Consider the following 12,851-nt stretch of genomic DNA (forward strand, 5'->3'; position numbering starts at 1 on the left):
CAACCCACTCTTGTGCTTTATCTGTGAGGACCATGATCCAGAAGCGTTCAGTGTAATCTTCTGAGTTATCAGAGACTTGGAAACAGGTTTTGCCATTTTTGACAGAGTGCCATTCTCCTCCCCATTTGCTCATCTGATCCTTCCTAAATAGGTTATAACAATTGACTTTAACATTTCAGTCATGTAAATCATGCCACCAGGTTTCAATAATTCCAACTAGATTGAATTTAGGCTCATAAATGAGCAATTACAATTTCTCTTGTTACTTGGGCTCCTAGCAGTTCTGTATGGGCAATTAAAGAATTTATTCTCCATGTAATTTGGGTCTTTGATTAATTTTGTTCTGAACCTCTAGATTTTTATGCTGAGGGCTATGGCTCTTCTTTTACCCTCCCCTTTTGTTACTAATTCAACAATATATAGTTTATATGCTGTGAACATATCCAGCCATTGTAAGCTATCCGTTTGCCATTTTTTTCCTCTCTGCCCTTGTCCCCGTTTTAAGCAGTGTGATAGGCAATGGGGGAGGAGGGTGAGTGAATGGTACAGCATCCACCCTCAACTGAAGTAGCAGCTAGGATTATAGGCTAAAATTTGGCCCAATTAGAAATATCCATCATAATAATGACAAAGATGGTTGTATCCATGTTACCTAGCTGAGAAGCTGTATCCCTTCTCCGTCCCCCTCCCCTGCTGCTTCTTTGTGGGGTCTCCCTACCCCACTGTGTTCATTCTGGTCCAAATCAGAGAGGAGATCCTGTGATGTGAGGCCAAGGTCCTCCCTGGGATGGTTGCCTTTTGAAGAAATTACTGGGGGAGAGCAATCATACACATGCTGCTTGTGCTTCTCAGGAAGGGGTTCTCCGTTGAGTACAGTGGCTCTGGAATGCATTAGGGTTTGCAGTTTGCATCCCCTGTATCAGTGGACATGAATTGTGGCTGACATAATTTAAAAAAATGAGACATTCTGCAGGGGGTATAAACCCCACACTGGAACTGAAGAGGCTGAGGAGCAGTTCTGGGCCCATGTGACTCTGTCTCATGCACCTGTGGTGCCTGCTCCAGCTGGAGGAAGAGTGTAATAGAGAACCAGACATCTCAGAAGGGAGAGGACAGGATAGAAGGACAGACCTAGCCTGAGAGCTCCTGTATAAAGGTACTGCAGAAGACTTTGCTGTTAGAAAGGGATTATCACTTGAGCCTGGTTAGATTGAAGGTTCAATTGTTTTCCTTTTCCTATCTTATGTTGGACTTTGCTGGGAGGCAAATGGTAGGAAGTGGCCCAGGGAGGCAGCCTCAAGTCACACCAGGGTGCTTGAAATTGTTGCCTCTCATGGAGCCCTGGGTCAGAGCCCAGTAGAGTGGGAGGGCCTGGACTTCCTTACTAATCACCCATGTTGCAGTGTGTGTGAGAGGGGGTATAAATCTTTCTTCTACACATCCCTCTCAGAAGTAAAGAGAGGGTAGAGATGCTGAAAGCTCTAAAGTGAAGATAAATCACTCACATGCATCAGGAACTTGTGTGAATGTGGGACCTTATATATTTCTTTGGGCTCTGTTAGGAAGGGTGCAAAGTAAATTGTTGACCCAGCCAGAAGGCTGAATTGCTGTCTACTAATAAGTGTGCCATTACAGTGTTGGTGTGATTGCCAGTGAGAGGCTCCAGAGACTGGGAAGGTGGAGGCCCAGAAATTTAACCACGGGGCAATGCCATTGGTGAGTCCAGTCCCTGTCACAATTTGGTGCAGAAGGTGGTCAATGTCCCAGTCAGCTGTAAGGCCTAGGAGGGAAAAATGATCACACAGGTCTGGTGGGAGAAGAGTGGGGTGATGTTCAAAATGGTGTCCCCCATCCAATACCGGAAAAAGCCATGCCTGGTTTTATCTCAATACTGGACAGGGGACAAGTCAGCCAAAAATAGGACTGCCTAGTATAAAACTGGACAAGTGGCCTTCCTACCCATGGGGATCAAAGGGCTAGGGAAAAGCCTTATCCTGAGGGTGGGTCCTCTATGGACACTCAGCTCCCTCTAGGTCAGTCAGGGGACAGGTTTCTCAAGCAAAGTTGTTTCTTGTGTGGACAGCAGGGTCATGTCTCATGTAACTGCCCCCTCATGGACTGCAACTATTGGTAAGTGTGGATAGCTGACACGAAGGATCAGAAAAGATGTCTGGCTAGATGTTAGTCCCAGTACAGGTCAATGGGGTAGAAGTGCCACTACTAATAGACTTGGGCTGCAGGCAAATATTGATTAGGGGAACAGCTGTCAGGCCCCAGAGACACTCCTGGAAATGCCACCTGCCTCCAGCATGTACATGGAGATGTACACCTATATCCTGTGAAAGTTATAGTTAGCCATAGAGAACTGCACAGGAACAATATGAGAGGGTTGGGCTCCCGCTCTAGTTTATCCAATGATTCTGGGCCAGAACTGGAAGTTTTTCAGAGAGGTCATAAATCATGGAGTGATGACTCACCTGAAGGAACAGACGTTCATGTTACAAGAACCAGAAGAGTTAGCTGGAGGCAGGAAGACACAAGTTATTTCTACGAAGGAACGTCCCAGCAGGAGCAGAATCCCCACCTCCTCCCGTATTCAGGAAAACCAGGGGAGCTGGCATCCCCTGGACCTAGACTTACAGGTGTCAGGCACAGACTTTGTAGGTGAACAGAAGGATGGTCCAGCCCTTAGCAAAGCATATGGACAATTTGCCTGTGTGAATGGTGAAGTAATTGATCCACAACTTATGAAGCAGTGGCCCTGGTTTGAACTGAAATAGGAGAAGCTGTACCAGGTGGTGAAGGACTCCCAAAACTGAGAAGTGAGGGTACAATTCCTGGTCCCAAAGAAATTCCTCAGGGAAGAACTATGGCTGGCTGAGGCAGTAACTTGCAGGGGGCACTGGGTGAGAGAAGACCCTTGAAAGGGGGGCCCTGAGATTTTACTGGCTGGGGGTAAATAAAGAGCTCAATGGCTCCTGAGAGTTGTGCCCTGAGTGTCTGTAGGCAGGCCCCAAGAAGATACCCAAGGCCTTGCTACTGCCTCTGCTGGTGGCTGGAGTACTTTTCAAGAGGATTGGTAGGGACCTGAGGGGACTGCTGGGAAAGAGCACAGCTCTGGATACCAACATTTTATTGGTGGTAATAGATTGCACCATGGTCTACCTCAAAGCCATCCCCCTTCATTCAACCACTGTGGTGACCATTGTTCTTGAACTGATGAAAATCTTTCTTCAGGTGGGAATACCAAAGAAATTATGGACTGAACAGGGAACCAGCTTGCTTAAGAACTAATGAAGGAATTGCATGGTCTGTTGAAAAACAAAAACATAAAGACATCAGTTTACTACCTTCAGATGGATGGGCTGCTGGAACACTTTAATAAGATGCTGAAAGGGATGCTAAGGATGTTCGTGGCCTCAGATTCCGATCACTGGGACTGATTGCTTCTATCCCTCCTATTTGCCATCTGCAAAGTGCTGCAGGTGTCCAAAGGGTTCTCCCCATTTGAATTACTATATGGAAGGCAGCCAAGCAGGATCTCTGATGTCACCTGCAAGACATGGGAGGAATAGAATCCTAAAACAACCAACATGGTACCATAAGTGATCCATTTGAGGGAAAATTTGGAGATTCTGGGGACTTTTGCAAGAAAAAAGCTGCTTAAATCACAACAGAACCCGGAACAGGTCTACAATAGAAGGGCCAAGATGCAAGAATTTAAGCCCAGGGATAGGATATTATTGCTACTGACCTTGGAGCTGAAGTTATGGCCAGGTTGCACAGACCATTTGAGATTGCAGAAAGGGAAGAGGCAGTCATTTATGAAATCTGGAGAAGAGAAAAGAGACACAGGTATACCACATGAACCTGCTGATGAACTGGAAGGATCAAAAGAGCTTCCTCAGAATGCTTTTTCCACCCAAACATGAGCTTGGACCACAAGCACCCTTGTGTTCATGATGTGAGGCCAATTCCAGTAGGGGGAAGGAGTCCAGACCAGGCAGAAACAACAAATACAATGGTTAATTGAAACCTTTCCCTTGGTGTTCTCAGAGTTGCCAGGATGAACCCACCTAGCCTACCATCATGTGGACACTAAGCTGGGAAAAAGGTTCTGGGGAAAATCTATATAACCCCTGCAATAGAAAATCTAGGAGGTGAACTAAAGGCTGTGTTGGACCTAGGGATAATCAACTAATCCCATAGTAAGTGGAGGCGTCCCATCATACTCATGCCAAAACCCAGTGGGTCAACCCATTTGTGCATTGGTTATTGGAAAGTGAATTTCAATATTGTATTCAATGTGTATCTTATGTTTAGAGTGGATGAGTTGCTGAAGAGGCTAGGCGCTATCAAATATATTTCCACTTTTGACCAAGTGAAGGGATATTGACAGCTTCCTTGAACGCATTCTTTTCTCATGACTCAGCTATTATTCACCCTGTTTGGCCTCCATCAGTTCAGGAACATGCAATTTGGCTTTTATGGGGCTGTGGCCCACCTTCCAACACCTGTTGGGCAGGTACTCTGACCTCATGGGTAATATGCTGCAGCGTACATTGACAGTATCATTATTTATAGATATGAGTGGAATGACCACTTAAGGCATGTCACAGCAGTCCTGCAAGCTCTCAAGAAGATGCGACTAATGACCAACCCTGTCAAATGTAGGCTGGCCAACTGGGAAGTGATCTATCTGAGCAATATACTGGGTGGTGAGGAACAATTATAGCTGCTGGTGTGTAAATTCCAAGCCCTAGCACAATGATGTGCCCTGATCACAAGGAAACAAGTGTGGCACTTCCTGGACCTTGACAGCTATTATAGACAGTTTGCGCCAAACTTTGCCACAACTGCAATGCCCCTGACAATGGAAAAAGACATGAACCCCAAAATATTTAGTGGTCCAAGGCTAGTGACAAGGCTTTCAGAATTCTGAAAGATCATATAAGTCAGTAACCAGTCCTCTTCAACCCAAACTTTTCAAGACAATTTCTCCTGCCAACAGATGCCTCCAATGTTGGTCTTGGGGCCTTACTTTCCCAAGACTCTGACAGGGAAGAATACCCCATTCTCTACATTAGTAAGAAGCTGTTTCTCCTAGAAGTGTCCTACTCTTTCGTCGAGAAAGAGGCCCTTCAGTGAAGTGAGCCATAGATACTATTAAGATACTATTTGCTGAGGAATCCTTTTTTCCTAGTACAGAGTTGTAAGGTGTTTTTGGTATATGATTATATTATGTTAGGAATGTTGCTGCAATTCAAAGTGGAGATTAGAAATTCAAGATGGCGCATATGTTAGGGAGGGTTTGAACTCCATCTCGGTGCCCTTCTTCATGGCATTTTCCCTCCAAAACTCTGTTTCCAGGCAGAACTTGAGGGACTGAGAACTGGCTGGAACCAGCTGGGAACAGGGCCTGTCAGAGTGTGCCTCAGAAAGGTGCACCACAGAAAGCGTATAAGGGACTGTCAGCAGTGACGCAGGGGCTGTCCACCACTGAGGCAGCCACGTCCAGGTTCTTTGCGCAGCCTTGGTTCAAGACTTTGGCTACTAACATCTGTTAAGGACTCTGATACTTGCCTGATTCCTGTAATCCACCAAAGGATCCAGTGAAGGCTTGCAGTCAGCTCAGATCTGTTGATCTGCTTCAGCAGTAAGAGAGCCAGATCCTCCGATGTTCCAGAGATCCTAAGACAGACCATCCTTTGCCAGTGTCATTCATCTGCAATTAGAAGAGAGATAATAATTATTTTGGGGCATTTATTAGTATTGCCAAGGGAGAGTTTAAGGGCCTGGGCTTTATGCCCCCCTTACTGGAATCTATTTGTGGGTAGTTTGTATTTGTAGTGTTCCGCATAGTGAATCTTACCTCAGTTGTATCTATCTCTTAATAAATCTTTCTGTTTAAGGTTATATTCTTTCTATCCTTTATTTCAATGCAACATGAGTGGGAGGCACACAGATTTCTAATTCTCCTAGTTGATAGATGCTGGTAGGAGTTGAATCTGTTGTATATGTCACCTCCTTATTATTCCATACAGAGATTTTGGGGTAATAGAGTGCTCTGCAGGCTGAACTCAGTGGAAGAAACCAACCCTGAGATTAGGTGAGGGTACCTCTCCTTGCAACCCTACAGTTTCAAACTACTCCATCAAGGAGGGAGGGACCATATGAATGGGGACTGGTTTTCCCCCAAGATGGGGAAGAACAAGGGTCCCAGGATGGTACCCACATCTTGATCTTGAGGCAAAAGACATGAGATGGAGGTTGTAAGTCCCACACTGGAATTGGAGGGGTTAAGGAGCAGTACTAAGCCCACATGACTCTGCCCTATCTGCACCTGTAGAACCTGCTTCAGCTGGAGGAGGAGCTTCACAGGGAACCAGTCAGCGCAGAAGTGACAAACAGGATAAGAGGACAGACCTATCCTGAGAGCTCCTGATCAAGGGTACTGCAGAAGCCTTTGGTTTCAGAAACACAGCTGGATTAAATGTTCTGTCATTTTCTTTTTGCTATCTTATGCTGGACTTTGAGACTGTTGGGGGAGGTGAATGGTGGGAAGTGGCCCAGGGAGGCAGCCTCAAGTCACTCCAGGCGCTTGGTATTGTTGTGTCTCATAGGGCCCTGGGTCAAAGCCTGGTGGAGTGTGAGGGTCCAGGCTCCCCTACCAGCAACCCTTGAGGAGGGGGCATAAACCTTCCTTCTACACACCCCTCTTAAAAGTAAGGAGAGAGTAGACATGATGAAAGCCCCAAGGCCTGGATGAGCCACCTACAGCGATCAGGAGGTGGACCGAAGGCCCTGCCTGTTGTGAGGACGTGGGACTCTATATATTTCTTTGGATTCTGTTACTCAGGAAGGGGACAAACTAAGCTGATGAACCAGCTGGATGACCAAGAGGTGGGCCATCACAGTATTGGACTGGTTTCTGGTGAGAGGCACCGGAGATGGGGGGTGGGAAAGTGGAGGCCCAGCAACCTAATCATTAGGCCATGCTACCAGTAAGCCCAGACCTCATCACGGACATCTAGAATTACTGTATAAACTGATGGTTTTACAGCCTAATGTTCAAAAGAAAATATAATGCTATTTAATCTTGATTTAAAAAAAAACCAGGAATCCTTTGGCTCAGATTCCATAATTATTATTTGTATTTCAGTGTATTAGCATCCTTCTTAGAAATGGATACAATTAAATTGACAAAGATCTTATGGGCTTCGAAGAGCACTATTCCTGAAAGAGAGTATGACAGAAATTAACACTAAGATGATGACTAGAGCTCTTATTTGTGGTAGCTTCAACAACACTGTAAATATATTTGATTGTATCATTTTGAGGTATTAAACATTTATTCAGTAGAATAATGGAAGAACATTTTGTAGCACCTAACTAGTTCCAAAGGAGCCAACTTTTTCATTATAATTTCAAAAGAGATATCAGGCAGCATTGTCTCTCCTAGCCATCATGGGATCTCTGGAACTATAAAACAAGTAATGAGAAATCATCTCTGGAATTCCAAAGGAGTCTCAACAATTCAAGGTATGCAGTATTTATAGGATAATTATTCCATTTTTTACCCTGGATGAGGGTGGGTCCCATATCAGTCATAGTTCTAATGATCCTTTCCTCTTTCTCTGCTTTACACCCCAGGCTTCTACTCTTGATTCCCAGTGTCTTTGCCACTGGATCTTTGGCTGAGGACTGGAAGATACTCCGTACAGAACATTTCTATACCAGTTCTTAGCTGGCTGTAGGAAAACACTGGGAGCTTCTCAAGATGCACCATCCTTTCCTGGGGCAATGTGCATTGCTTATACAAATGATTACTGATTTTAACAAGACAATATTGTGACAATAATGTACTAATCAAAGATGGATGGTCTATTGATAAAGACACTGGGACTTGGGAGCTCTTGATTCAATTCCCAGTTTGACCAGATTTCCTTGGCCAATTCACTCAATTGCTCTGTGCCTCACCATTTATAAAATAGGGATATTAACATTTTTCTAACTTATAAGGGCCTGGAGAGGGAAAAATTTCCATAACTGAAAGATCATCAGATACTGTAGCAATGGGGGCTTTAAAACAGTCCTCTCTGACCTCCTCTTGGGGAGAAGTGTACGATGTGACCCTTTTCATTGTCATTTCTAGGCAAAGAAATAGGGCCAGGCCTAGGCAGGTGAAAAGTGTCAGCAGCACAAAGAGCTGTGCTTGCAAGGAAGTGGGGGTATTATGCAGATTAATTACTTAGTGATTGTATGGTGCTTCGGATATGTAAATAAATATAAAAATGCTAAGTGTTACTAAATATTACTCAAATGAACTCCAAAGTTGTAGACTGGAAGGTGGGGTTAGTGCTGGGTGGAGCTCAGTTTATAAATAAACTTATACTTGTTGCTTTTAATTACTTTGGTCTCCACAGCTTCAGAGGCTGTTGCAGTTCATTTTCTATGGGGAATACAAACTGAGGCATATACCTGCATAGGAAGTGATCCATGTAATATGCGTTTTGAGTTTCATTGTGTCAAACCTTTGTGGGTTTTGGGGGAGTTGGTTTCAGAGGGAGTTTTTTTTTTCCCTGAGAAAAAAGCAGAGTGTTATTTCAGTTTGGGGAAAAATCAGAAGAACCTTCTATTATCACTTGTGTTTATTTTCCAGACAGCATAATGTGAAGTTGTTAACAGATCAGGTCTCAAGACTTTTTCAGTTTATGACAACAGGTTTTAAGTTTCTGATGGTGTTTCATATTCTCTTTGCAATGTATTTACCGATTTATACAATTTAGTAAAAATTATGAATCTCCCTGTGATTTTAAGCTTGACTGTACAGCTGAGCTGTAAAAAATAAAATAGTCTGTGTAAACTGCAACATAGCTGTGTAAAAGTATATAAACCTGAAGTATTTCTTTGTATATTATGTGTTGTCGCATTTGGAGGCTTTCCCAAGAGTGAAGGAAAAATAAAGGCAGTCTCCACCTGGTGTATGATGCAGCATATGTTAAAGCTGTTACTGGATGAGCCATTAATACTTTTGTGTTTACAATACCATTTCCAGATATACAAAGTGTTTCAAAGGAACTTGCCCATCATCTGTATTATAGATACATACACAGGACTAGATCTCACTGTGATCCAGGAGCACCTGTGCAATAGTCCTGCCCTATTAGAGCCAATGGGTGTTTTGCTATTGTCTTCAGTGAGGGTGGGATTAAGCCTCTGGTGCAGATGAAGGGTGGGAACAAAGGAGGGTGTAAGGCAGCTCTGCATTTTGATCCTGGGGCTGATCTTTGCTAGTTCATTCTTCTGGGCAAAAGTTAGTGCACTTTAACTGCTTTAATTTGTGCTGACTACCTATGGTTCAGGGTTATTACAACTGTTGAGGACTTCTGGAGAACAGGGACGCCATGCCTATGTCCCCTTTCTCTGGCCACTGCCCCTGCATTAGCTGCATGGACACAAGTGACATAGGAGCTCTTATGGAGGCTCTATACTACCCAAAAATTTGCCTCTGTGTGTGTGGGATCCTCCTGCTCATTAAATTAGTGAGGCAGTGCAAAGAACTGGTCCACAGTAACATCTTGTTGAGCATCCAGTGAATTTACAGATGAATGAAAAGATAACCTCCTATTCCAAAGAAACTTGGCATTAAAGAAGGGGGTTAGATAGGACAGATACAGTTGTATGACCCTTAGCCCTTCCTCAGAACTCGTAGGTGTAGTGTGAACTGACTATTGACTGAGTTGTAAAATTTTGTTATTTATTACTACACAAATGAACAGGTCATGTAAAAATAATTCCAGTCTGTGCAATGTCTCATTTTCTTTAGCAGACAAAAAGTAGGCCTTAGCCATCAGGGCTGAGAGTACAATTTAGTCAAGCTGGCCATTCTGTCCTGTGCTGCTTGCTGTTGTTTACTATTATTATTAATTATTTGCTTCCAATAGTACCCACAAGGTGCTAGGCATTCTAAAAACACATAAGGTGGCACAACCCTGTACCAAAGAGCTTAGAACTGGTGCTGTTCACTCTTGGGTGACATTACCTATGTGCTGGACCTGCTAAGCAGGGGCCTAAAAGTGCCATCAGCTCCCTCCTCCCTGCACTTCCCTTCCCCCTGGCCAGGGAGGGGAAGAGCCTTCAATTAGGAAGAGACCAGGCTCCCTTGGCAAGATGGGAGCTGCAAGGAAGCTGAAGCAGGAGCCACATGGCAAACAAGAAGCTGAACAAAAGTCCAGGGAACTGTGGACTGAGCCATGTGTATAACAAGTTGTGATGGATGCATGTTGCTGCTGGATGTAGGTCTCTGAGGGACTTATGGGGGAACAGCAGCAGCTGGGCATGGAGTAAGTGCAATGGACCCCAGTGAGAGACACTGAGCCTGGCCTGGAACCCTGCAAGCACCTATTTGCTTAGAAGAGAGATTGGACTGGAAAGATCAATCCATGCCTTAAACCTGACAAGCCCAGACTCTCAATGGGATTGCCCCAGGGACCCAAATAAGAACCATTATTGCTTACTTTGAACTGTTAAGTGGGAATTTGCATCCTTTTCCTTTCCTACTAGCTCTAGTAACTTAGCCTTTCACTTACCTATGTGTCTAAGTGGTTACTGGGATCCATCAGCACTAGTGCCTATAAAGTCTAGGTGATCAAACATCTGCAGTACTCCAAATTGTGGTACACTTCATATCATTTGCTATCCAGGCACCACTGTAACTGTCCCAAGATCCTTTCCATGCTGAGTCCTTTTATAGACCCTCTTCTAGCTACCTTTCAAAATCCCCTTTTGGCTTTTGTAGCTTTTTTTGGCGAAGTCTTATGCTGGAAGAAGGTATGGAGAAGGACATCTGAATGATAAATCTGTCAAATCTTTTCCATGTTCTTATGGCATCTTGCATCTCATAATTTAAAAAAAAAAATTCTTTCCTTTAGATGCTTAGGACTTCACATTGTTTGCACTGAAGTCTATGGTAATATTACTAATGACTTCAGTAGAGACAGTGTCTGCCTCTCAGTCCTCCATGAAGTGCTGTATCTTTTCCAAGACTGAATAAAACTAGCTCAGGTTATTAACATTTTATATGGGAACTACCACTTAATGCACATGCTTCCTTTTAAAACCAAACACACCATTGTGTAAACCCATTACCAAGACAGTGATAATTAATACACATACAATGGTAACAGGCTGGAGGATTATTCTGTGGCCTGATCCTGCAGTACAGCTCCTGGAGGGGCTGAGAGTCTTCAGCTCCCATTAAACTCAGTGGCAGCTAAGGGTGCCCATCACATCACAGGAAGCTCTCTGCACTTTGCAGGATCAGACCCTATAACTGGTAGTAAATATGGACTTTTTATCCTATTAAGAGCAGAGTCTTTGAGGTGCTGAGTAATCTCAAATCCTATCAAAAGTAATTTAATTAGACCCTGTATCTGTATAACAATTGTAGCTGTACAGATATAGGGTAATCACCCAATCATGTGAGGTGCAGAGCGCCCTCAGCTTCCACTGAAGTTATTTTGTTTGCTAGACCCATATGTCTCCAGAAGAGATGCAAAACTCTGCAACACCAAAGTAGCTACTCAAAGGTCTGCTGAGTGATTCCTACAAAAGAATGCCAATAGCTGTGATGGAGAAGTAAGAACTGGAAGTACAAAACATGTTATTGAGCTGCCCTTCAGGAAATCAGACAAGGGGAATGCATTACATTTCTATTTTAAAAGAACTGCTAAGTAAATTTGAGAAGATTTCCTCACAATTTGGATCTCTTCCCTAGACCCACTATTAGAGTTTGTTATTCATCAAATACAGAGACACACATTTGGTATTCAGTCAAATAACCAAAATGACTCTTCACAGCTGTAAATATCTATTTTATCTGTGTACACATGCACAAAACCATTTACCTCCTCTCTCATTCCCCACATCATGGAAAGGGGACATGGATGGGACAACATGGTATCTCAGGTTTAATTCCTCATCTCATTAGGAGCAGTGTTATTTTAACTCTCTGTTTAAAGAAGCTATATTAGCTCTCATTTCAATATATCAGTTGTAACTGTTTTTATATGCTATTAAAGCTGAAGTTGCGCAACATTTCTGGGCAGACACTGGCTCTTCTGTGCTTTCAGAGATAAACAGACCAAAGATATTTCTCCTATTAAAACAGAAATCTGATTTTATTTAAGAAAACATTTGTACATCCCCCTTGCTGAATGGAGGGAAGTCCCTCTGCTTCCCTTTCAGTGAAACACTTTACCCCAGTCTTACCTTTCCAAACAAAATATGGAGCAGCATTAACAGGTTTCCAGCTGAACTACATTCAGCATTTTTTGGTCAGAGGGGAAACGACTGACAGTCTTCCATTGAGGAAGAGGTGTGGTTACAGATAATTCCATTTCTCTCTTCCTGTACCTTTTCTACAGAATTAATAGTCAGAAAAATACTTTATTATTCATAGAAAATAAATTACATTTTATTCACAAAAGGATCCAACAGATCCCTCTGACAGATTTAAATAGCCTATGCGACCTGCTTAAGTCGTTTTCCTTTATTTTCTCTTTTAAAAAGTTGATATAAAAATAAAGCAGGTGCTGGAAGGAAATGTGAAGACTCAAAAGGAATTAGAATAATACTGTACAAATTTATATCTCATCTGTAGTAAAGTTTGAGAATAGAATTTAGAAATATAAAAGGAGGAGGAAGTTTAGACTTGTGACTGGTCACCACAAGGAAACTAAGGTCTTGTCTTCACTGCTAAAAAAGCTGTATTTTTTACCTCAGCCTAAGTCTACACTAACAGACATAGCCTGAGGTAAAAACACCTGAGGTAAAAACTGTTGGTATAA

The sequence above is a fragment of the Gopherus evgoodei genome, chromosome 3 (genome assembly GCF_007399415.2).
Source record: "Gopherus evgoodei ecotype Sinaloan lineage chromosome 3, rGopEvg1_v1.p, whole genome shotgun sequence".
NCBI classification, from domain to species: Eukaryota; Metazoa; Chordata; order Testudines; family Testudinidae; genus Gopherus; species Gopherus evgoodei.